Below are 24,610 nucleotides of genomic sequence, written 5' to 3' on the forward strand. Positions count from 1 at the left end.
TGCGGCCAACGTGACCATTGGTCAGGCCCTGGCAGAAAATACCAGGGCCAACATCAGAATTGCCAATGCCCTGGAGCAGCTCGTTCGCCAGCACATGGTGGAGCCTGCCTCCCTTCCTGCAGGAACATCAGGATCCTCCACCTCTGGCACAACAAAAGCCATCCCTCCAAATGTGCCTAGCCCTCTGCCTAGTCCAGAGGCCACAACATCTACCTCTGGACAGGCCAGCCAAAGGACATCCCGGACCCGGTCAGGCTCCCACCCTACCCCAGCCAAACGGGGCAAAAAGCGATGACAGCACTGGCTAATTTTCCCACAATCCTTCTGTGCTTGCCCCATATTCCTTAAGGGCCAAAACTTCCCTCTCCTTTCTTGTGAATTGTTTTTAATGTGTGTTATTTTATTTTGGCCAAATGCCACTATTGTCTTTTTAAAAAATTTGTCAATTTTTTTAATGTTAGCCAGACCTGCAAACTGGCAAATGCACATGAAAATCTAAAAATGTGTGTAAAAAATAAAAACAATTAAAAATCTTCTCCATTGTATTGTGACATTATTCTAAAAATGGTTTTTAGGTAATCCCGTCCCCAAAAAACAACAACAAAAAAATAATAATTTTAATTCAGATTCCAAAGGGTTAAAAACTATTTAGGAGTTTAAAGGAACACTTTTCCATAACAAAATGGATGAGAAATTTCCGGAAACATTAAAAATGTGGCAAAACCACAAACATGATGACAATATTGTTGCAATAACAGAAAACCAAAATTAAAAATCCAAAATAAAAAATAAAAAAAAAATGGTACGCTAATTGATTGTCTAATCCAGAAATTAGCAGCTGAGTATTTCACCTGCATACGGTTTTGTGCTACAAAAAAAAAACTAGTTGCTAAACACATTACAAGCAAGTTTTGTAATCAAAGTTGATTGCTTTTCTGGCTAAAATTGATAAGTCGATGAAACATCGAAGAGGCACGGGGAGGAGGACGAGACCATCGACATTGTGGTAGAGCATACCAGACCACAAGCTATGCGAGCAGTTTGAACGGAAAGTGGATCAGACAGTGACGTATGACTCGTTCCGATCACATTTGCCGTTCGCATGAGATAATTTAGGGACGCCCACAAAATGCCTCGACACGTCTGCTTTTTCCCATCTCCACCCCCATCACCGCCCAAAAACGGCCTGTTCTGTCAATCACATTTTACATGTCACTTCCTGTTCACTATTCGACGAACGACTTAAAAAAAGATCGCAATCAGCCGTACGCACATGCGCTGTGTAACACCGGCGCATGCGTGGTTTCACAACATCGGAACGCTACGAGTGTACTGTTGCTAACAAGCGGCTCTGAATGAGGGCCTATGTTCACAGATGAAAAAATTAAGTTATCAAAAGAAAGAACACCGTACCTACTGTGAGATATTAAGCAGTCTTGTTTTGCTGCATCTGACACAAGGTGCTTCGAATTTGTGCAGGACACAATGAAATCTTAAGATTATCAAGTCATCCCGGAGTAAAATATACTGCCCAGTGTCAGAAAGCTCTGTCTCAGCCGCAGGTCATGGGTCCTCCAACAGGATAATAACCCAGAACACACAGCTAAAATTTACCGAGAATAGATAAGAAGAAAACACTGGTCTATTCTGAAGTGCCCTTCTATGATCCCTGATCTGAATCCATTTGAACATCTATAGAAAGAGTTGAAACATTAAGTCTGAAAAGGACACCCATTTAAAACTTGAGACAGCTGGAGCAGTTTGCTCAGGAAGAGTAGCCAAACTACCTGTTGACAGGTGCAGAAGTCTCATTAAAGGTGCATACACACACACGACGATTTTGTTACCAACGATTTTCTGAAAGATTTTCTGTCAGATTTTTTAAAGTGTAATGAACGATTTTTTGAACTACAAAGGATTTTTGTAACTTCCCTTAATGAAAATCGTTCAGTTGGTCAGTCAGAATGAACTACAAACAGGAATGCGCATGAACGATAATCGTTCATCGTTATAACTCAGAAACTGAACAATTGAACGATAACGACGTCGTTATTGTTAAATCATTAAAAAAAATCGTTACGTGTGTATGCACCTTCAGAGCTACAGATATCACTTGATTGCAGTGACTGTCTCTAAAGCTTGTGCAACAAAGTATTGAGTTAAGGGTCCCATCATTTTGTCCATTTCATTTTCATTTGTTATAAATATTCTGTTGAATCAAAGATCAACTGCAAAGTCTGATTTCTATTAAACATGGAATGAACAATGATGGATGCCAATTATTTATGCCAGTTTCTTGGAAGGGTACCAACAAATTTACACACTGGATGGAAAGGGACTGAGGAAGTCAAATAAAATATCCCCCTCCCTTTTAGTAATCATATTGTTTGTCCTCTTCCTCTTTATATATTAAGTAGTTAATGTCTGACAATATTATGCCCAGGGACTAAGGACCTCATTCAGAGCCGGATGCTATTTGCGCTCGCTCGTTCAGAAAAAAGGGGTGGCTATTCAAATGAACCGTTCGCTCTTTGCGGTCTGTTCACGCCTCTAGGTCTGAACGAGAGAACCAAACATGCGGTCGTTTTTTGGAAAACTACGCCCCCTGGCCGCTCGCATCCTATGTCATGTCCGCTATTTATTAGATTAATCGAGTACATCGACCAGCGTATGAACTGCTCGCTATTCTTGTGGTTGGTTTTTCCTACCGCAATCTTGCGAGCAGTTCTGACTGTAAAATAACCCAGTGACGTGGTCAATGACGCTGCTGTATTAATTATGCACACCCATAAAATGCCCGTTTTGACCTTTAAGCACGCCTGCGTTCGGATCTCCACTCCCCGTTTTCAAGCACCTTCCCCTGTTACCACCCACATACGCCTCCTCATGTCACTCAAAATAGCAGGCATTCGCTATTTAGCGAACAAACGATTTTCGGCCGCACTGACTGGTTTGCGCATGCGTATTACGATCCGTACGCATGCGCAGTTGTGCAAACATCGCTCGGAACGAACGAGCGGCCGCTTACGAGCGGCTCTGAATCAGGCCCTAAGCCCTAGAAGTGACTCCTAGTGCAGCAGTAGAGATGACTGACTGGACTTGGCATTTACACTATAAATTAAATTGCAACTGTCATTTGAAAACAATCAGGAAATAGTTACAGTCGTCAAGCACACTTTTATTTACTTCTAAATCTGCATACACACACAACGATTTAGTTAATGAACGATTTTAGTAAACGATTTTCTCACTTGAACTAAAATCGTTTACTAAAGTTGTTCATTTATACCTCTTTTCCACCAAAAACCCAGGTCCGACCTGGGTTTTTGGACATGGTTCGTCATACCCAGGTCAGACCCATTTACACTGCACCTTTGATCTGGGTTACTCCCAGGTCAGCCCTGTTCACACTGAACTCAGGTCTGCCCTGCTAAACCTGTGAGGTCATAAAAAGTGGGAGGTGAATGCTCGACAACCACCAATCCGCTCATTTTAGGCATGATCCAGGTCAGATAACCTGGGTTGCACCGTTTACACTGCACCATTACCTGGGTCGATCCTGGGTCCAACCCTGGTAGCTACCTGGGTTGGATTGCAGGGTCACTTGGCCCAGGTTATTTTTCAGAGACCCTTTTACACTGAGCTGCGGGCCGGGTAGACCCAGCAAAAACCCAGGTTTTTGCTCTGGTGTAAAAGGGGTATCACTATGTTCATTTAAATGTAATGAACGATTTTCTAGAACTCCAAACGATTTTTGCATATTCCCTTACTGAAAATTGTTGAGTTGACAAGTCTGACTGAACTACAAACTACAAACTACAAACGTGAACGCGCATGAACGAAAATCATTCATCGTTTGACTGAGAAAGTGAACGATTTTTACAAACGATTATCGTTAAACGATATCGTTTAACGATAATCGTTCAAAAAATCGTTGTGTGTGTATGCACCTTTACACATTGACACTACATTATTATAACTTGTCCAGTTGCTGCAATCAATGATCTCAATACCCGAAATTCCAGTGGTTGCGACTCATGATAAGGAGCAGCTGTGTGTGCTTGCAGGAGGATAATTATGATCATGACTGTTTGCTCCTAAATTCTAGTGGCTTCTAGAATGGCCAGTGGGGTGCAGTAAGCAGGCTGCCAGCCATACACTGTAGTTGCTGATTTCAGTGACTGTGCATTGAGGATGCTGTAGTCAGAAGGTAATGATGGACAAGGGCCAGGTTACAGATATACAGTATGTGACCCAGAAGGCATAATAAGGGACTAGATTAAACAAATGGAAATTGACTGATACTTCCCTTTTAGTAATATTCTACTTACAGCAGGGTGAAGCTAGGCTTTCGGTCACTTGGTGCTTCAGATCCCTCTCCCGGGAGTTTTTTTTGCGATAAGAAGGCCATAGCTTCTATAGGCAAAGCCATCTATAGATGGCAATGCCTATCAGACAAAAGCTTTGGAAGTTACACTTTCCAGAGCTTGCTGAATATGGGCACATTGCAACCCCATAGAGTTTGTCATATCTCTGCTATATGCTGCAGTCCTTTTTAGCACATATGGTGATGTATATGTATTAAGTAAGCCTCCTCCTACCCCAAGTGTCATAAAAAACCCTTCATCTTAATTAACACCATTATAGCAGTAACCCCTTATTCTTACAAATCCCTACCATAATCTATACCCAAACCTTCACCAATATACTCTAACTTACCTGTTCTCTTCTGTGTCTCTCCTGTTGCAGCACTGTGATCAAGAAGCATCATCAAGTAGATGCCAGCGGGCAGATTCTGCTGAGGTTGCTGCTCTCAGTGAGAAGGCAGGGCATGCAGAGCGCAGACCCTGGGTAGAGGTAGCTGTATGCTGGCCTGCCTTCCCTCTCTACATGATCACAGCCCCTGAAGCAGTTGCTGCTCTGGTTCTTGCTTCCCTTCCTCTGTCACCTGGGCACATGCCCCGTCAGCCCCCTTAGCTGCTCCCCTGACTCACACATAGTATATATATATATATATATATGTATACTGTACACGCACATAAGTGTCACACATACATTACACACACCTTCCAGCAGCTGTGGAATGAAGTTAAAGAAGTGACCAGGCACTATGTCATTAGGTCCCTTCGCCTAGCGGCAAAATGCAATAAATCACGGGTCAAATGGGAGGGGGTGGAGCCAAAATCTTGCGCTTCCATTGGTTTTTTCGCAAAACATATTGGCTGTGCCTACTCCCAATTACCCCACGAATCATGGAAAATCGAGGGCGGGGCTTAGTAACATGGTCCGCCCCCACACATCTGTCAGGGGGTTTTCTAGATACTCAGAACCCCTCCTGCATGCATTACTGGCACTGTTACTTGTGATCACAGCATGGACTGAGGTGTTCCCTTCAAATGTATTTAAACAGTTTGCTATCCAACTGAATGGGTGCAAGGAATAGGTAGTAATAAAAACGCACAGCGCCACACTGCTGTACAAGGTGGGTACAGTACATTATTTATATTAATTAGTTGATAATGCACCTTTATACAGTACATTATTTATATTAATTAGCTGATAATGCACCTTTATACAGTACATTATTTATATTAATTAGCTGATAATGCACCTTTATACAGTACATTATTTATATTAATTAGTTGATAATGCACCTTTATACAGTACATTATTTATATTAATTAGTTGATAATGCACCTTTATACAGTACATTATTTATATTAATTAGCTGATAATGCACCTTTATACAGTACATTATTTATATTAATTAGTTGAAAATGCACCTTTATACAGTACAAATAGCAAAGATGCGTTTTTTCTGTATAATATACTTGTTTTGCAGAGCCTAGTGATCTCAATCACATTAAAGAGAGAATAAGAACAAGGGGTGTATTTACTAAATAGAGATTTTTTTAAAGCCATCAATTATCAGCGATTGTGCCCGAATACTATTATCACTATTAAGTGCAAAACACGTCTGGTTTAGTAAAGGCCACTGTTTACGAATCAAACCCAAAAAAAGTCACAAAATAGGAATTAGATGGTGAATATAAAGAGACTATTAATGACATGGAAATTTAAATCAATGTAGCAATTAAATGTGTTGTGAAATATGCAAAAAATGAGACCCAGTGGAATGAGGACACAGTTTTAAAAACCTCATCTGAACTGTGGAACAGAATTCTAATGTAGGAGTAGGCAGCAGAACCTTTTTGACCCTGTGGAGCTATTTCAGTATGTATGTCAAGTACAGCACTAAGCCAAGTGCTGCTTCTTCCTGATTGCTTGGTTGTATCTCTTAGGGGAACGTACAAAGAGATAGCTTTTAAATTAAATGAATAAATCATATTTAATTAGTTGTGGAATATTTATTTTCTGTTTTATGCATTTGGACAGGTGAGGTAATTTACCAAGGATAAGGAAATACAGTTTATCTAGTTTTGGGCAAATGTATTTACTTGATTACCTATTGCATACATATGTTCATAACCACTTTCCACTTTTGGGAATTGTCCCTATGAAGATGCTTAATGTGAATTGTGGACCCAGATGGGAATGTACATAATGAAAAATAAAATATAACTTGAAGGTCCTGTTGCATACATACCTTCTACCATTACTACCGGCAGAGGCGTAGCATGGAGTCGTAATGCCTGGAGCAAGAGTTAACTACAGCCCCCTTCCCCCGCAGTACTGAGGCATGCCTGGGGAAGGTGTTTTGCCAGCATGTGGGTCATGCTGAAGTGAATAAAAAAATGAGCAATGGCAGCGTAAGCTTTGGGCATGACGAGGAGCAGGGGCGTATTTATAATAGGTGCAGGGTGTGCGGTCCAGAGGGGGCCCGCACTGCACACCCTGCACCCATACATTTTTTTATACTTACCTCTCCGATGTCCCACGGAGTTGCGCTACAGTAAATGCCAGAAACTGTCCACCACAGATGCGCAGAAGGAAATCACCGGGAAAATAGCTGCCGCGCCATTTTCCTGGTGATCTGCGCAGTAGAATCCAGGCACACTCTAGTGCCCGGAGTCTACCGCTGCTGCCAGTTCACCGATGGCAGCCAGGGAGAGAGGACCCCTCCTGGACGGTGAACGAAGACGGGCGCCCTCCTCTCTTAATATGCCCCTGACGAAGAGCTATGTATGGGTGTGGGCAGCCACCAGAGGGGTGTGGCCAGTCCAAGGGGGAGAAGCAATATTTAGGAAACTACAAATCATGGTCTTGGCTCTGTTACCTCTCACTAAACCCCATGGTAGGAAAATTAGGGAAATCCATTGTTATTATTTGCAGTGTAACAAGCGAGCAGCATATGTTTTGGTTAACAAAATCAAAAGGGAATTGAAGACAATTAGCAGCTGTGTAAATTATATTCTGGAAATACTGGTGGTTGGTGTTACAAATCTTGTCCTGGTAATGTGCCAGCTCCTTGCTGCACCTTCGATGCTAGACAAACTCTCAGTTGGTGGCTGCAACTCCTTAGTGCGTTGTACTCACAGCCCCTGCTCTGCTCCTACTCTCCACGCTCCTGGCAACCACAGACATCTCCTTTACCCTTTCACAGATTCCACCTTCTCCTGGCCACTGGGGTCTATTTACTAAGCAGTGTTAGGAGACAGAGTGAAAAGTGATAAGAAAGTGATAAGGTGCCAGCCAATTAGCTCCCAACTGTCATTTTTCAAACACAGCCTATGAGATGACAGTTGGGAGCTGATTGGCTGGCACATTATCACTTTCTTATCACTTTTCACTCTGTCTCCTCCTAACGCCGCTTAGTAAATACACCCCCAATTGTTGGTTTCCTCTGCCCTTCCAGCCGTGGGTCTTGCTGGGAGATGTAGTTTCTACTGCTGCTGTGATTACAGCTGGAGAAGCAGCAGGAAGTGATCAACCCTGGGAAGGAGGAGTAGAGATCTGAGGGCACACCATGTGCACATTAAGAGCTGCATTCCCTGTGGAAACACAGTGACTATATTTAGACAGCTATAAGTTCAGGAAGGGGGGCGCACCTGGTGGGACTCCACTAATTTTTTCTATGCTCTACCATGATCTCCGATGAGTTGGCACCCACAGCTTGGGCTCCATTTGCTATACCAGCACTTGGCTGATGCGCTATGGGCTCTGACAGGGATCGCCGGAGGGGAGTTTTCACTTCCCCCTCTGGCAGACTAGGGGGTCTATTTACTAAGCAGTGTTAGGAGACAGAGTGAAAGGAGATAAGGTACCAGCCAATCAGCTCCAACTGTCATTTTTCAAACACAGCCTGTGAGATGACAGTTGGGAGCGGATTGGCTGGCACCTTATCACTTTTCCCTCTGTCTCCTAACACTGCTTAGTAAATAGACCCCTAGATGTTTTTACGTTTCATCGGTAGTGTTTTCTAACACACTTAACATTGGGATTTTCTGTAAAAAAAATTTTACCTGTTTAGTTTTGCTAAGAAATGTAACTGGCCACTAAGATGTTTCATTTGTGACCTCCCATCAACACCTGGAGATTAACTGTAAGAATCTGAATTGAGAAAGTTCTATATATGGGAATGTTAATATCTGAAAGCTGTATCCCCCTCAGAGATGTAAAGAAAGCTAGGCCACATAATGAAGATGCTGAAAGAGAAATAACATCTTGACTCACATCCCTGCTGCGGAAAATGCTATGACCTTGAACAACTGTACAGTCAGTAGTTGACATTTTTTGCTACTACAGGAATTCTAGGCCTGACTCAGCGTAATATGCTATTTGCATTGTAAAGACGCACGGGTGATGTGAAATTATGCTAATACCAGAGGAGGCAGCGTGTGTAAAGAGATGCCTTCTGACGGCTTCTGTGATCCACTACTGCAGTGGTTCTCAAACTCGGTCCTAAAGACCCCACACAGGTCACGTATTCCAGGTCACCCAGCAAGTGCACAGGTGTATTCATTATGCAATGACACATTTTATAAGATCCACAGATGGAGATAATTATTTCACTTGTGATTCTGTGAGGAGACCTGAACAATATGCACTGTTTTGAGTCCTGAGGGCCGAGTGTGAAAACCTATACACTACTGCATCCTAAGACACAGCAAATGGATCACTTGCGTGAACATCGGCCATCTGAGTAACCTTCAGGTTACCAATGGTGGCCGTGAAACTCACGCTTCTGAGGCCAGTGAAGCCGAGTAGTCACTCGCCTAGGCATATCTAGAAAATGGGGCAGAGATGCTGTCTGTCGCCACCCCTTCCCCACCTCTAAACGGCCTCAGCAGTGAATCATGCTGTGGCTTAGGGGGCACTGCGACCGTCATCGCAGACACAGATCAAAAATAGGGGTGGCCATTGATGGTTTGACACTGATGGTTGATGACAGAGCAAAGAGCAATGGTATTTGTGAAGGCCATGATTTTCCCAGTACATACATTATTTTACAGTGCCTTGCAAAAGTATTCACCCCCTTGGTTTTTACCTTTTTTGTTACATTACAACCTGTAATTTATTTTATTTTTTAATCTGAATTTTATGTGATGGATCTGCACAAAATAGTCTAATTTGCTGAAGTGAAATGAGAAAAATATATATAAAAAATAATCTTTATAAATAAAATTCTGAAAATTGGCATGTGCATATATCATCACCCCCTTTGTATGAAGCCCCTCAAAAGTGCTGGTGTAACAAATTACCTTCAGAAGTCACATAATTAGTCCACCTGTGTGAAGTCCTGTGTGAAGTCCACCTGTGTGAAATCTAAGTGTCACATGATCTGTCAGTATAAACACACCTTTTCTGAAAGGCCCCAGAGGCTGCAACACCACTAAGCAAGAGGCATCACACCATGAAGAGAAGTACCATTCTGGGTTGGGTTATAAAAAATATCCAAATCTTTGATGATCCCTCAGAGCACCATCAAATCCATCATCGTCAAATGGAAAGAACATGGTACCACAACAAACCTGCCAAGAGAGGGCCGCCCACCAAAACTCACAGACCGGACATGGAGGGCATTAATCAGAGAGGCAGCACAGAGACCAAAGGTAACCCTGAAGGAGCTGCAGAGTTCCACAGCAGTGACTGATGTATCTGTGCATGTGACCAGAATAAGCCGTACACTCCATAGAGCTGGGCTTTATGGAAAAGTGGCCAGAAAAAAGCCATTACTTAGTGATAAAAATAAGAAGACACGATTTGAGTTTGTCAAAGGGCATGTGGGCGACTCCCCAAATGTATGGGAGGAAGGTGCTCTGGTCAGATGAGACTAAAATGTAACTTTTCGGCCACCAAGGAAAACACTATGTCTGGTGCAAACACAACACATCCCATCACCACAAGAACACCATCCCCACAGTGAAACATGCTGTGGGGATGTTTTTCAGCAGCAGGGACTGGGAAACTGATTTGAGTCGAGGGAAAGATGGATGGTGCTAAATACAGGGATATTCTTGAGCAAAACCTGTTTCAGTCTGCTTGTGATTTGAGAGTGGGATGGAGGTTCACCTTCCAGCAGCACAATGACCCAAAAGCATACTGCTAAAGCAACACTCGAGTGGTTTAAAGGGAAACATTTAAATGTGTTGGGATGGCCTAGTCAAAGCCCAGATCTCAATCCAATTGAGAATCTGTGGTCAGACTTGAAGATTGCTGTTCACAAGCGGAAACCATCCAACATGAAGGAGCTGGAGCAGTTTTGCCTTGGGGCAAAAATCCCAAGGGCAAGATTTGGCAAGCTCATAGAGACTTATCCAAAGCGACTTGCAGCTGTAATTGCCGCAAATGGTGGCTCGACAAAGTACTGACTTTAGGGGGGTGAATAGTTATGCACGCTGAAGTTTTCTGTTATGTTGTCCTAAATGTTGTTTGATTCACAATATAAAAAAAACACAACTTCACAGTTGTAGGCATGTTCTGTAAATGTAATGATGCACACCTTCAAACAATCCATTTTAATTCCATGTTTGCGAGGCAACAAAACATGAAAAATGCAAAGGGGGGTGAATGCTTTTGCAAGGCACTGTACTTGTGTATTTATTTTTTTACTTCAATTCTTGTGACTGGGAACCCCCACTTGGATATATGATTGATGGTGACTGACAGACCACACAGGAACGTAGCTATCATGGGTGCAGGGGGTATGGTTGATATGGGGCCCGCAGCCCTCCAGATCCCATCTCCCCCTTCACCCAGCTCACCTTAGGGGGCACAGTGACAGAAGAGGCCACAACAGCATGAAGTCATTCATGGTGACTTCCACTATGTCAATATGGGGGTGGGGCTACATGGGGGCAGGGATACAAGGGGTGCTGTTGGGCCCAAAGTTAGTGTATGTTGTCAGGACTGTGGGAGCAATGATCTTTCCTGCAAACTGCTTTATAGTCAAAGGCAAACTTCAGCCTGTGACTAGGAAGCAGTTTGCTGTAGAGATCATCAGCGTTACGGGCCCCCTGTCAGACAGATCATCAGCGTTACGGGCCCCCTGTCAGACTGATCAGCAGCAGCTACCCTGTCCCTCCTCTTATAAGAGGCTTAAGTCTGCAATGGAGACCTCGACTTTCACATGTGTCCTCGCCCTCAACTCTCCTTAATTCTCCTCCTTCATGATCAGCAGTAAGAGAGGCACACAAGACTTTCCCAGGAGTGCCTCTGCCCCCTGCCTTCCCATGAGTGTCTTTGCCCCCTGCCTCTCCATGAGTGGCTCTGCACCTTTCCTCCCAATATGAGCTTCAAATTTTAGCTGTGGAGTCCACAAAGTTCTAGCTAAACCCTGAGACCATAGTTCCATCCTGCATGGTTTTCTGTCTAACTCCAAACGCATCTGTATCAGTAATGTTATCTCTTCTGTCAAAGGCTACAAACAAATACACAAATCCTTTTACAAAGTATAATTTCATATAGGAACAACCAGTGGCGGATTTCCCACTAGACATGTGCCTATAGAGGCAACTTACTGGGGGTGGCACAACAGGCTGCCGCTCCCCATCTCATCTGGGCAGCTTGCCCTTTTTTTATTTACCACCTCTGAGTGGGTTTGGGGGGATGCAGACAGAGATGTGCAGGAGGTGGGGGTGAGGTTGGGCTTGACTTCTACCTCATTGCTGTTCCCCTGTCCGAACTCCAGAGGCATTTGACTCGGACAGTGACACAATCATAATGTTGTGACAGGCGGAGGCAGTGCAGCCTGCCAATGGCTGTCACTGCTGAGAGGCTCTGCAGGTATACTGAACTGCAGTGTCCATAGAGACGGAATGGTTGCTGCAGGTGAAGGCTTTCACCACCACAAATGTTGAAGCATGGATCCCTGACTGGTGGTACAGACAGCCCTGGTTACAATTTACCCTTATTGGAATTTAAATATAACATAAATAATAGTATGTATTTAAGTAGCAGGCCACATACTTTAATTATCTTATTTTATTACTGGAGGCAATGCAAAATATTTTTTAGGGGGTGGGGCAATAATGTTCCTTGGAGCAGCCTGACCCATAAAGCCGCCTCTGGGAACAACTTGCTTCCTTATTTTAGAAACTTTAATTTAATGTGATTTTAGTAATGTGATTTTATTTTCAAGTAATTTGTACTTACACTGTATTGTAGTGTTATTCAGTTCTGTCTAAAACTGTTGTATCTAGCAACTGACCATAAAAAATGTTTACACACTGGTCGTTGTGAAAGAATATCTCGGGGCTGATTCTGATTGGGACGCAGCCATGTCTGTGTCTTTTGCCGCAGTCGCAGCCCTAAATCAAAAACTGTGCATCCGAAGGTGCAAGAACTGAGACATCCACTTTGAGTGTCTTTAGATGCAACCATCGGTCACACTATCGAAACTTGCACCAGCATCATTTTTGGTGCAGATTATCCAACAGAGTACGGCCTCCTATATGAGATGAAGCATCTGAGTTTGCACAAACTATCAGCGACTCCCCTGCGAAACTCCCATAACAGACCTGTAAGATGGACCATCTCCTTGCATCCGCATAACCACTACCCAGTCATCGCCCAGGAACATCCAATACATTATCAATACATTTCTGAGACTGCGCGTCTCAAAAGCAAATAGGACTTGGTGTGCACAGTCACTGGACACATGTGCTGTGTAACATTGACGCATACGCAATAGAAAAAAATCACTCAACTGCGTCTGATATCAGCATTGCATCAGATTCAGAATAATACCTGCAGTATTTTAATTAAGATGAGGGTGCATCTTTATATTAAGTGTGAATAACATACTTTGTCTCCTGGAATGTCTGGGAAACTCCCGAATCTAGGGTGGCTCTACTGGATGCTCATAAATGTAGTTAAGTATTCCTCAGGCCCATGGCTGCTCCCTGCTGCTACCCACTTCCCGAGTGACAGGGGTGGTCTGAGTAGATTGGTGACTTGTTTTGTGCTGAATCGTGCCATGGTAGCCCACCCCCACTTTACAATCCCAGGAATGCTGGCTTTGTATAACAGAGGCGGAGCCGCAATGATGTGGGGGACCCCTATTTGGGGTACCCCCATATTTGTGTCCCAAATAGGGGTCCCCCAGATGTAATCATAGTGTCACACCGCTCTCTACCAATCACTGGTTTGCTTAAGGTGAGAAAGTATAAACAAGTCAATAGAACCCATAATGTTGTATATTCTGGGGCTGATGCAGTTAAATGTATGTGTGCTGTTGCTCTGTGCATGCTCTGGAAACCAATTTTACACAAATACAACAACACAGTGGCATAGTGATTAGCTTTACTGCCTCACAGCACTTTGGTCAAGAATTTAACTCAAGATCTAAGTCCTATTAGTGTAGAGTTTGTTTGTTCTCCCCATGTTTGCGTGAATTTATTCTGGGTGCTCTGCTTATCTCCCATTCTCCAAAAATATATTGGTAGACTAATTGGCTTTTCATTTGTGGAAGACAGCAGGCAGACCCATTAGTTCAGGGGGCGGAGTTTAGCCCCATTCCCTCCTCCAGATAAAAAAAAAAAAAAAATTGCTCACTTTCTGCCACTCTAAAGATGCTTAGAGTGGCACCCGTAGGGTCAGTCACTTCCTAGGTGTGCTGCTCCGCTCCTTCTCCACCTCCTTCCCTCACATATAGGAGACTTTTACAGTGCATTAGACTTACTCTAAACTAAAGACCCAAGCGTGGCATGCATACCTGGCAAATCATGGATGGTTGCTAACCATCGATGGCTATACCTACATATGGTAGGGAATACAGGGCCTGATTCAGACCCGCTCGCGAGCACTGAGCGCTCACAAGCGGGTTGATGTTGGCCCAGTGCGCATGGGCACGACGGAGGCTGCTCCATCGTGCGCATGTGCGAGACCCGGATAGCGACAGGCAAACCGTCACTCCAGGTCTTGCTACAAAGGGGGTGTGCTGTTGATGTTGAGTGACAGCACGCCCCCTTTGGTGGGCGTACCAGGGGCGTGGCTGGATAGACGGAGGCGTTCCCATGGCAACGCATACCGTCTGAGGGCCGGCCCCACTGACATCACAAGTGATGTCAATGGGAGTTCTTTCGCCTCTGATAGAGCCAAAAGCACTCCAGGGCTTGCGGCAACGAGACCCTACCACAAGTCTTGACCATCGCGACCATCTTCCTGGCCACTCGCTATAGCTGTGGGTGGTCACCCACAGCTATACGAGCGGCCAGGAGGCCGCTCTAAAAATACAATAGACAGGCACTGATTCAGTGCGAGCGCTCTGAAAGAGTGTCCGGCTCTGAATCAGGCCCACAGACTGTAGGCTCCACTGGAGCAGGGGCTATATGTGAATGGCTAAATATGAAAAAGCGCTGAGTAATGTGGGTGCATTATATAACTAACTGTTAATACATAAGTATGATCAATACATATGAAGAAGTCATATGAATGAATATCTCTACTTGTGACTGAAGTGGCGTACTTGGGGGTCTATTTACTAAGCAGTGTTAGGAGAAGTGAAAAGTGAAGAGTGAAAAGTGATTAAGATGCCAGCCAATCAGCTCCTAACTGCCATCTCACAGGTTGTGTTTGAAAAATGACAGTTGGGAGCTGATTGGCTGGTACCGTATCACTTTTGACTCTTCAATTTTCACTTCTCCTAATACTGCTTCGTAAATAGACCCCTAGGTCTGTAGCAGGGCTTTCATAGAGAGGGAGTATTGACACATTGTGGGCTATGCAAAGCTGTCCTTAAGCTAAAATACGTATGTCTGTGATCAGTTGTATTATTGAAACCAAGGATATCGCTGGTGCAAGTGCAAAAAAACATGATGGAGATGGGTCTACAACAGGTGCACGAATAAGAGCAGTCTGCTCGCAGAGAAGCGTAAAACAATTACGATAAACTTGCGTTCAACTTTGCATCAGACCCTCTTAAAACTTGCATGGTGCTGCAGAACCTTTTGAGGAAACTTTAATTGAAAGATAAAGGCATCAAAGACTCAAAGGGTGTACACGCTATTTCACCTCTACTCTACCTCTGTCCGTATTATGTGACCGATATCAGCACTATTTCAAATACCAGCCAAGCACCCAACTATTGCTTCATGAAGCACTACCCCTGCTATCTGGCTCTGGAGAGAACGCGGTTAGCTTAACCTTGTGCCGAGCCTACAGTGCACTGTTGAGTGTATACTGACACAGTGCTGCCATGCCACTGAGCGCCGGGGAAAGATGCGGTGAGCGGTGCTTCTACATTGAGCTGCCAGTGTTAGAAACAGAGCAAGTTTTAGCTGGGTGAGAACACCACAAGTTTTGACTATATAGAGCCTGCTCACTAATAGACTGGACACGGTGATTTGTGTGTGTGACTAGGCAGGGGTGTATCTAGTGATCCAAGGGCCCCTGGCAATGTAATGGACTGGTGCCCCCCACCCCCCCTATGCAGTGCCCCCAATAGTAATCCCCCAGTAGTAACCCCCCTATGCTACATTTCCCCCTGTAGTAGCCCCCCCTATACAGTGCCCCCAGTAGTAGCCCCCCCTATACAGTGCCCCCAATAGTAGTCCCCCCCTATATAGTGACCCCAGTAGTGGCCACCCCCCTAAATTGCCCCCAGTATTGGCCACCCCTATACAGTGACCCCAGTAGTGGCCACCCACCCCCTAAATTGCCCCCTGTAGTGGCCACCCCTATACAGTGCTCCCAGTAGTGGCCACCCCCATAAATTGCCCCCAGTAGTGGCCACTCCTATACAGTGCCCCCCAGTAGCTGCCACCCCCTATTTCAGTGCCCCCCCTGTAGTGCCAGGCTTACACACACAAACACACAAACATAGAACAAAAAAAATTCACCTTACCCGATCCCCGCTCCTGACGCGACCGCCGCTGTCTGCTCTGAGTCCCGGCCGCTCTTCTCCTGCATGGGAGAGACGTCATGACGTATGGCATCTCTCCCATCACATGCTGCGGGGGGAGCCGGCACACAAGCTTATTAGTGAGCTCCAGCCTGCTCCCTCCGCGGACGACGCAGCAGCAAACGAGAGTCTGTCTGACTCTCATTAGCTGGCTGCTATTACAAACACACAGCCACCGCTATCACTGCGGTCTGCCCTACACTTGTGGGGCCGGGGGACTTGTCCACCCCTTGGCTACTGGTGGCACTGCCGGACGGCGCCCCCCCCTTTGATCGGCGCCCCTGGCGAGTGCCATCCTGGCCAATGGGTAGATACGCCCCTGCGACTAGGGTAAAGTACTTTTATCTTCAGCATAACAATGCTATATATTTGCATATATTCATACCTTTCCATCAAGTAAGCGGGTATCTTGGAGATATTTATGTGGTCACAACACTAGGACATAAGTTATTCATTGACTTTGATATCTACGGTGATTCGTTTTGAGAAATCTTTTATTGCAGAGTGTTATGTATATATCGGAATGAAGAAAGATACAATTAGATTCAATGTGCATAAAACAACATTACATCTGCATTTTAGGTTAACAACAAGAGGGCATCTTTAGTGCAAATTAATGCATTGGGATTGCTAAAATAAAAGTCCAACTCTTCAACAATAACTTAGAAATTTAAGGAAGCCCCACTTTAATGCCAGCACGTTAAGTTTACTTTGAAATATTATATTGAGTAGGCTGAGGGTCTCTCCTTCAATAATACTAGAAAGTATTGTGCATGCTGTAAATTTATGAAGCTATATTTCAGATCAGAAACAAAGGCACAAGGCACAGTATGGTACTGAAACAGACTAAAAACAACTGAATTATCAAATGAAAACTCCCAGGGACAATAGATGCATAAAGAACACTGTAGCGATTGTCCTTGAGGGCACAAAGGAAATAAGAATAAGCCATCTGCTGGTAACTTGTGTGGGGGCACTGTTCTCATTTCTGGTCTATTATTGTGTAGTGTGATGGGTCTCTACTGGCTTTAGTGTGTTGAACCCAATAAAAGCGATTAATGAATCAAGTTCACAGTACACCCAGATGTTTTATGTGATGTCACATGACTACAAATGTGTGGTTGCACCTGGTTTCACAGGAAAGTACATGAGTTTGCAGGCCAGTAAGGTATCATCTATAGAAGAAGCTGGGTAAATCAGGGGTATTCCTTCCTGAGTCCAGCGTAAGCACACGAGTGCACCTACTTTTACAACAATGTATATAAAAGCAAGATTACGTTTTGTATGAAATAAATATTTAGACTAGGGATGTGCAGGCTCGGATAGGTTCGAGTTTGCACGTGGAGTTCGGATTTTTCCCTCCAAAAAAACGGAACTCAGAACGAGGCAAAACGTCATCTTACATGGACGAACATCATCATTCCTGGTCTTTTGTCCAGGAATGATGATGTTCGTCCATGTAAGATGACGTTTTGCCTCGTTCTGAGTTCCGTTTTTTTGGAGGGAAAAATCCGAACTCCACGTGCAAACTCGAACCTATCCGAGCCTGCACATCCCTAATTTAGACAAAAGGGCACCTTTACCAGCCTTTTTCTCCTTACAAAATCACTACTGGGTCTCATACTATAATTTCAGTGCATTCTGTCTTTTTATGCGGAAAAGCAAATTTCAAGGGCAAGGCAAACTTTTGTACACAGAAGTGACATATAATAAAAAGAATGTGCCAATGTACATTACTTCACGATTAATTTAATGTAAGATAAGCTGTGCAGTATATTTGGAGAAAATGTAAAATGCATAAAATGAATAAAGAGAGTAGAGCTAAAGTGTAATAGCTCTAATTTTGGTTACTCAATATATTCTCTAGCCATTTTTTCAAAGGTACTGTATATGCATTGTGTACTGCGATTCTAGGGCCGTAATTAGGGTAGTGCGACCAGTGCCATGGCACAGGGCAACGCAGGGCAGGGGGCGCTGTTTGGACCTGTAAGTTTTCCTGTTTATTATCATTCTCACTTGTAGTTTCCTCTTCTTTCATCCTCAGCATCTCCTGGCCTCCCCTATCTCTTCCCTGGCCCTTCACCATGAGGCCATGGCCCTTTTATAGGTGCACTATGTTATGTCCTTATTTAAAAAATGGGGGGGGGCACCAATGCTCTCTCTGGCACAGGGCACCAAGAAGTCTAGTTACAGCTCTGTGCGATTCCATTGTATTTCTGGTGCATTGGGAGGGAGCAATTTTTGCTACCTATAAAGAGTTAAGCTGCATACACATGTAAAAGATTTTCTGTCCAACCATCCAACTAGTTTATTGGTTGGAATGAAAATCTGGTAAGGTATGAAAGCAAATGACAATAAGCAATTTGCTCCCAAACGCCGAAAAATGGACAAAAACTGTTGTTTGAACAAATTGTATAGATCAAACATTTAACAAACTTGTCTGACGACCATTTCCATCTGTTTTCTGGCATTTAGGAGCAAATTGCTGATCACCAGTTACTCCCATACATTACCAGATTTTCATTCAAACCAGGGCCGGTTCTCCCATTACGCATGGTACGCAGCTGAGTAGGGTGCCACATAGTGGAGGGCGCCTCAGCTGCGTACCATGCGGGCCGCGGGCAGACTGTGTCTCTGTGACACAGCTGCACCGCGTGTGTAGCGCTGACCGGACGGAGGCCCTGATTCAGAGCCGGACGCTCTGGAAGAGCCCTCGCTCTGAATCTGGGCGTTTTCTTTTTTTGTGCGGCCTCCTGGCCGCTCGCATAGCTGTGGGTGACCACCCACAGCTATTGCAAGCGGCCAGGATGATGGTCGCGATGGTCAAGACCATCGCGACCATCGGGCTTGTGATGAGACCCTTGTGATAGGGTCTCATGGCCGCAAGCCCCAGAGAGCTTCTGGCTCTAATAGAGCCGGAAGTTCTCCCACTGACATCACTTGCAGGCGTTTGCTTGGGAACGCCTCCGTTTGTGAAGCCAACCCCCGGCCACGCCTACCAAACAGGACGAGCTGTCAATCACCATCGACAGCTCGCCCCCTTTGGTGTGAGACCTGGAGCGACGGAACACCCGTCGATAGCCAGGTCTCGCGCATGCGCACGACGGAGCCGGCTCCGTCATGCACATGCCCAGTGGGCAAACATCGACCCTGTTGCGAGCGCTCAGCGCTTGTGACCGGGTCTGAATCAGGCCCGGAGTTCAGTCAGCGCTACACAGTTACAAATACACAGCCGCCGGTGCCGGCAGCTGTGTTTGCTGTAGCAGCTGATGAGAGTCAGACAGACTCTCATTGGCTGCTGCTCCCACTGCCGGGCATCTTGACTTCTCTCCCATAATGCAAAGCGGCCCGGGTGGATGGACGGAGGAGCTGATAGCGGCGGCGGGACCAGGAGCAGGAGCGGAGTTTCAGGTAAGTGGGGTTTTTTTTATTTTTATTACATGTGTCTCTACTATGGGCATGGGGGGGGTTGGGACACTACAAGGGAGATTACTACTGGGGGGACTACTACTTGGGGCACTACAAGGGGGGACTACTACTGGGAACACTACAAGGGGGGATTACTACTGGGAACACTATAAGGGGGTGCTACTACTGGGGGCACTACAAGATGGGACTACTACTGGGGGCACTACAAGGGGGGATTACTACTGGTAGGACTACAAGAGGGGGACTACTACTGGGGGGCACTACATAGGAGGGGAACCTCCACTGGGGGGACTACTACAAGGAGGGGCTACTACTAGGGGCACTACAGGGGGGGACAACTACTGGGGGCACTAGATAAAGGGCAATACTGGTGGTACTGCATAGGGGGGGGGACCACAACTAGGGCCACTGTTTAAAGGGCACTGCATAAAGGGTACCACTATTGGGGGGAAATTCATAGGAGGACTACTACTGGGGGCACTATATAAAGGGCTTACTACTGGGGGCACAAGGGGCACTGCACAGGGGGGACCACTACCGGGGAATTGTAAAAGGGGCACTGCATAGGGGGGCACCAAAAAATATACTCGCTTACCAAAAAATTTGGGCTAGGGCCGGCCCTGTTTCCAACCAATCATCTAGTTGGATCATTTGACAGAAAATCTTTACGTGTGTATGCATCATTAGTCGTCTTTCCCATCTGTGGCCAACTCAGAATAGGTGTCAAAATGTGACTCTCCCCTGTGGCCACATTTTGCAATTGCATTTGCATCCAAATCTGAATAAGGGCCCTCATTCAGAGCCGTACGCTCTGAGCAGAGCGCACGCTCTGAATGAGGGCCGGCCTCCATGAAAATGGAGCGTCCTCCTGGACGCTTGTATAGCTGTGGGTCACCACCCACAGGCTATACGAGCGTGCAGTTTGATGGCCGCGATGGTCTTGACCATCGCGACCATCGAAACTGCGAGCCGGAGCCTGCGGTTGAGGTTTTCAACCGCAAGCTCCGGAGTGATTTTGGCTCTATCAGAGCCAAAATCACTCCCACTGACATCACTAGTGATATCAGTGGGCCGGCTTCTGACGGGAGGCGTTCCCATGGGAACGCCCCCGTCAGGGAGGCACGCCCCCGGCACGCCCACCAAAGGGGGCGTGCTGTCAATCAACATCGACAGCACGCCCCCTTTGATCAGACACAACGAGCGAAGGACTTTCCTTCGCTCGTCGCGTCTGGCGCATGCGCACGACGAAGCTCCCTCCGTCGTGCGCATGCTCAGTCCAGAACATCGACCCACTTGCGCGCGGACAGCCGCTCGCGAGTGGGTCTGAATCAGGCCCAAGGTTCCTAGTTTGATATTAGAGGTGTGCCATGCACAATAATTATCTAAACTAGTTTACAGAGACAGATTAATTAATATTCAAACTGTTTTCTGTTATATGACAACTCATTTCACAAACGGTGCTTGTATTGTTGTTTTTTGCATGTGTATGCCCTTTAATTAAAAATGAATAAAAAAGTAAGTGGAAATAAATGCATGAAAATATTTGAAATAGTATACAAGATCTTTTATCATATTGTTGTCATACGGTAGTTTAAAGTTGGCATGGGCACACTGCCATCTGGTGGCTTAACTGATAAGCAGATTGATTTTAATTCGTATTATAATTTAACTTTCTACAACTGGTCTGGGTGAAGTTGTAATAAGTGTACAGGTTATTATCTCTCTGTGTCGCTTTGAAAACATATACTGTAGATATATAGAAATTTGGAAACTTAATGTCCGCACATGCATTTGTAAACTGCCCACCACCCCAAAAAAAAAAGTAAATTCAGGTAAAGTACATCTGTAAAGAGCTGCTCATGCAGAAGGGAGAAATCATACGATTGCAGATCTCCTGCCAGCTAGGACACCAACTCTAGAAAACACATTTGTTTTAAGTTAATGTTCTATTTAAAACACAAAGTTATACTAAAACAATGCTAAGATGATTTGGACACCTAGGGGATCACTTATTAAGGAAAAATCCACCACTTTAGTGCTGGAGATGCCTGTGTACAGATGTGGTGGTATGGCAGAGTTATGTACACACCAGCGGAATGCCTTATCACTTCAGTCAGCCCAGTTGCTTAACTGGTAGGATGGCTTATTGAGAGATATGTGATGTACAGACGTACTCACTGCTATACACCGGTTATGATGGAGCAGAGGTTGAGCTGGAGCGCGTGTGATACAGCTCATCAGCCTGTGACGGTATATAGCTTGCAGGTAGCGATGCAGCTAATTATGCCGGGTCTCTCTGAGCCAAGTGTGAGACGTTCGTCTCCCACTGTGTCACTCTCTCACAGTAAAGACAAGATGGCCCCGCACATGCTCAGTACTAACCTTGGTCGCCATCTTGGAACAGTAAATGACCCTCCCTGCTTATCAACATTTAGCAGTCAAATATAGCTTTATACATGCAGGGGCTCATGTTGAGTTTGTACAAATTAGCACCTAAATTTGCAGCGTACAAAATGCATTAACTAAAAAAATATATATATAGTGCGCGTACATCCCATTTGTCTGCACACAGAGTGACAGTACTTATTCAGACACACAGATGTATTGGTCTTTCCTGGGATGTGGCTTTTCACATCCAGGCCTTATTACCCAACATCAGTGCCCAACAGCCATATGCAAAATCTAGTGGAAATCCTTCCCAGAAGAGGGAGGCTGTTATAGCAGTAATGGTGGAACAAACTCCATTTTAATGCTCATGGTGTTTGAATGAGATGTTCACCAAACACATATCTGTGTGATGTTTGTGTGTTCACAAACTTTTAGCCATGACGTATTAATAACGTTTCAGTACAATCTTCAGTTATCAGTGAATGCAAGGACTGAGCATGCACATTAAAATGCCAATGTTCTCACAGAACATGGAATTTTGTTAAAGTATTTATTCCTGGAAACATTATTTATCCTTTCAAGGAAGTAAGGTAATGACAGGCTGGATGCTTTCCCTTTGTAAACTCATCAGGTAGCAACTCTCAATGCATGTAGCACTAGACAATAGTACAAGATACAGACAAAGTCAGAGAAAGGTCAAAAGTCAGGTCACCAGCACATTCAGAGACTAAAGGTCAGGGTAGTGAGCAGGCGACACTGGTCAGATACAGGTGGTAATGAATGGTCAGACAACAGTCAGATTCAGGAAGATCAGGAACAAGTCAACTTTGTATTTTATATTCAGACTTCAGTAAAGTAGTACAGAAATAGCAATGACACTTGTTGCTTAGAAACAATAATGTGAATTGAGCATATTTTTAAGTCCACTGCTTCTGATGCAAAAACAATTTGTTATCGCAGGTTCTTAATGATAAGCATATTAAACAGGAAGAAGTGGTGATGCACACCTATGCAGAGACCCAGAAACATGATTGAGGGCCCTAAGCAAGGAAATGCCGACCTCAAACAGATGCTCTGCATCAATCAATGGCAGAAGCAGTTGTAGATCTAATGAGAAGCTTATGGGAAATGTTAGGCCCCTAGTGTCTTAAATCCATACTACAAACTGGCAGCCACATGGCATGATCACCATCTCATACATAAACTTCATTGGTCTGTTTGTTTGAAGTTTGTCCAGTTATGCATATGGAAAACCCTGCAGTGACTGGGATGAAATCAATACGAGGTGGTCCAGCTGGATCCCGGACAAGTTTTAGGGGGGTTAGGGTCCCAGTCGGACCTCCCATTGGTGTATGCTGGGCAGAACTTTGACCCATGGAGCCTGTACTGAGCCTTCCACTGGATATATTTGGATGAAAACTTCACAAAGAATGGTAACATTGGATCTCAGAAGACATACTAGGGGATTGAGGTCCCGGTCGGACCTCCCATTGGTGTACACTGGGCAAAACTTTGAGCCTGTTCCCGGGCCTTCCACTGGATGGATTGGGATGAAAACTTCACAATTAGCAATTGGTCCGGAATGCCTAATCGAGTGGTGGGGTCCTGGTCGGACCTCACGTAGGAGTGCGCTGGGCAGAACTTTGACCCAGGAGGCTTGTTCTGGGCTTTCCACTGGATGGATTTGGATGACATCACATAATAAAACTTAATACATTATATGTATCACTGTGCCATCCTCCAGACAACATTTATAGAAATTCAATTAAACAGAAGGAAACATTTCACTATTGTTATATAGCCTAATATAATAAACTTGGGTGTTTGCTCATTTTGGATGACATTTAAAGAAACCCAGGGGGCTTCATACCCTCATGTAGTAGAATAGAATGTAGTATAATAGTGAAGAAGATTTGCCTTGGGACAATGTTGGAAGGTGTGAATTTAGTGACAATCATCTTACACAGAGCTATTTGCCATTTTGGTTCTACAGATCATTGAACATACTTACAATAGATGCGCAGTACAGAAAAAAGGTGAACCGCAAAACCTTAAACTCTTTCAGTGGGTGGGCAGAGAGACATGGGGGTTAATGTATTAAGCCTTGGCGAGAGATAAAGTGGACGGAGATAAAGTACCAACCAATCAGCTTCTTATTTTTCAAACACAGCCTGAAAAGTGACAGTTAGGAGCTGATTGGTTGGTACTTTATCTTTGTCCACTTTTTCTTTCTCCGAGGCTCAGTACGTAGACCCCAGAGTTTGTAGATACCACACACACAAAGGGATAGATTAAATTGTAAGCGTTTGGGCTCAAGAACTTCATGGCCAGTAATTTCACTAATTTTCCTTTGCAGCCCCTAGTGGTGCTATGAGAGCACCTCATTCTTATGTGATGTGCCCAGCTGAACATGGCAACAGCACATGACAGAAAATTGAGTCTCTCACAAAGTGTTCTTTGTGGATGAAAAAATTTGCTCTTTTTGGCACA

This window comes from Taudactylus pleione, unplaced genomic scaffold (genome assembly GCF_031769625.1).
Source record: "Taudactylus pleione unplaced genomic scaffold, aTauple2 ptg000037l, whole genome shotgun sequence".
Taxonomy (NCBI): Eukaryota; Metazoa; Chordata; class Amphibia; order Anura; family Myobatrachidae; genus Taudactylus; species Taudactylus pleione.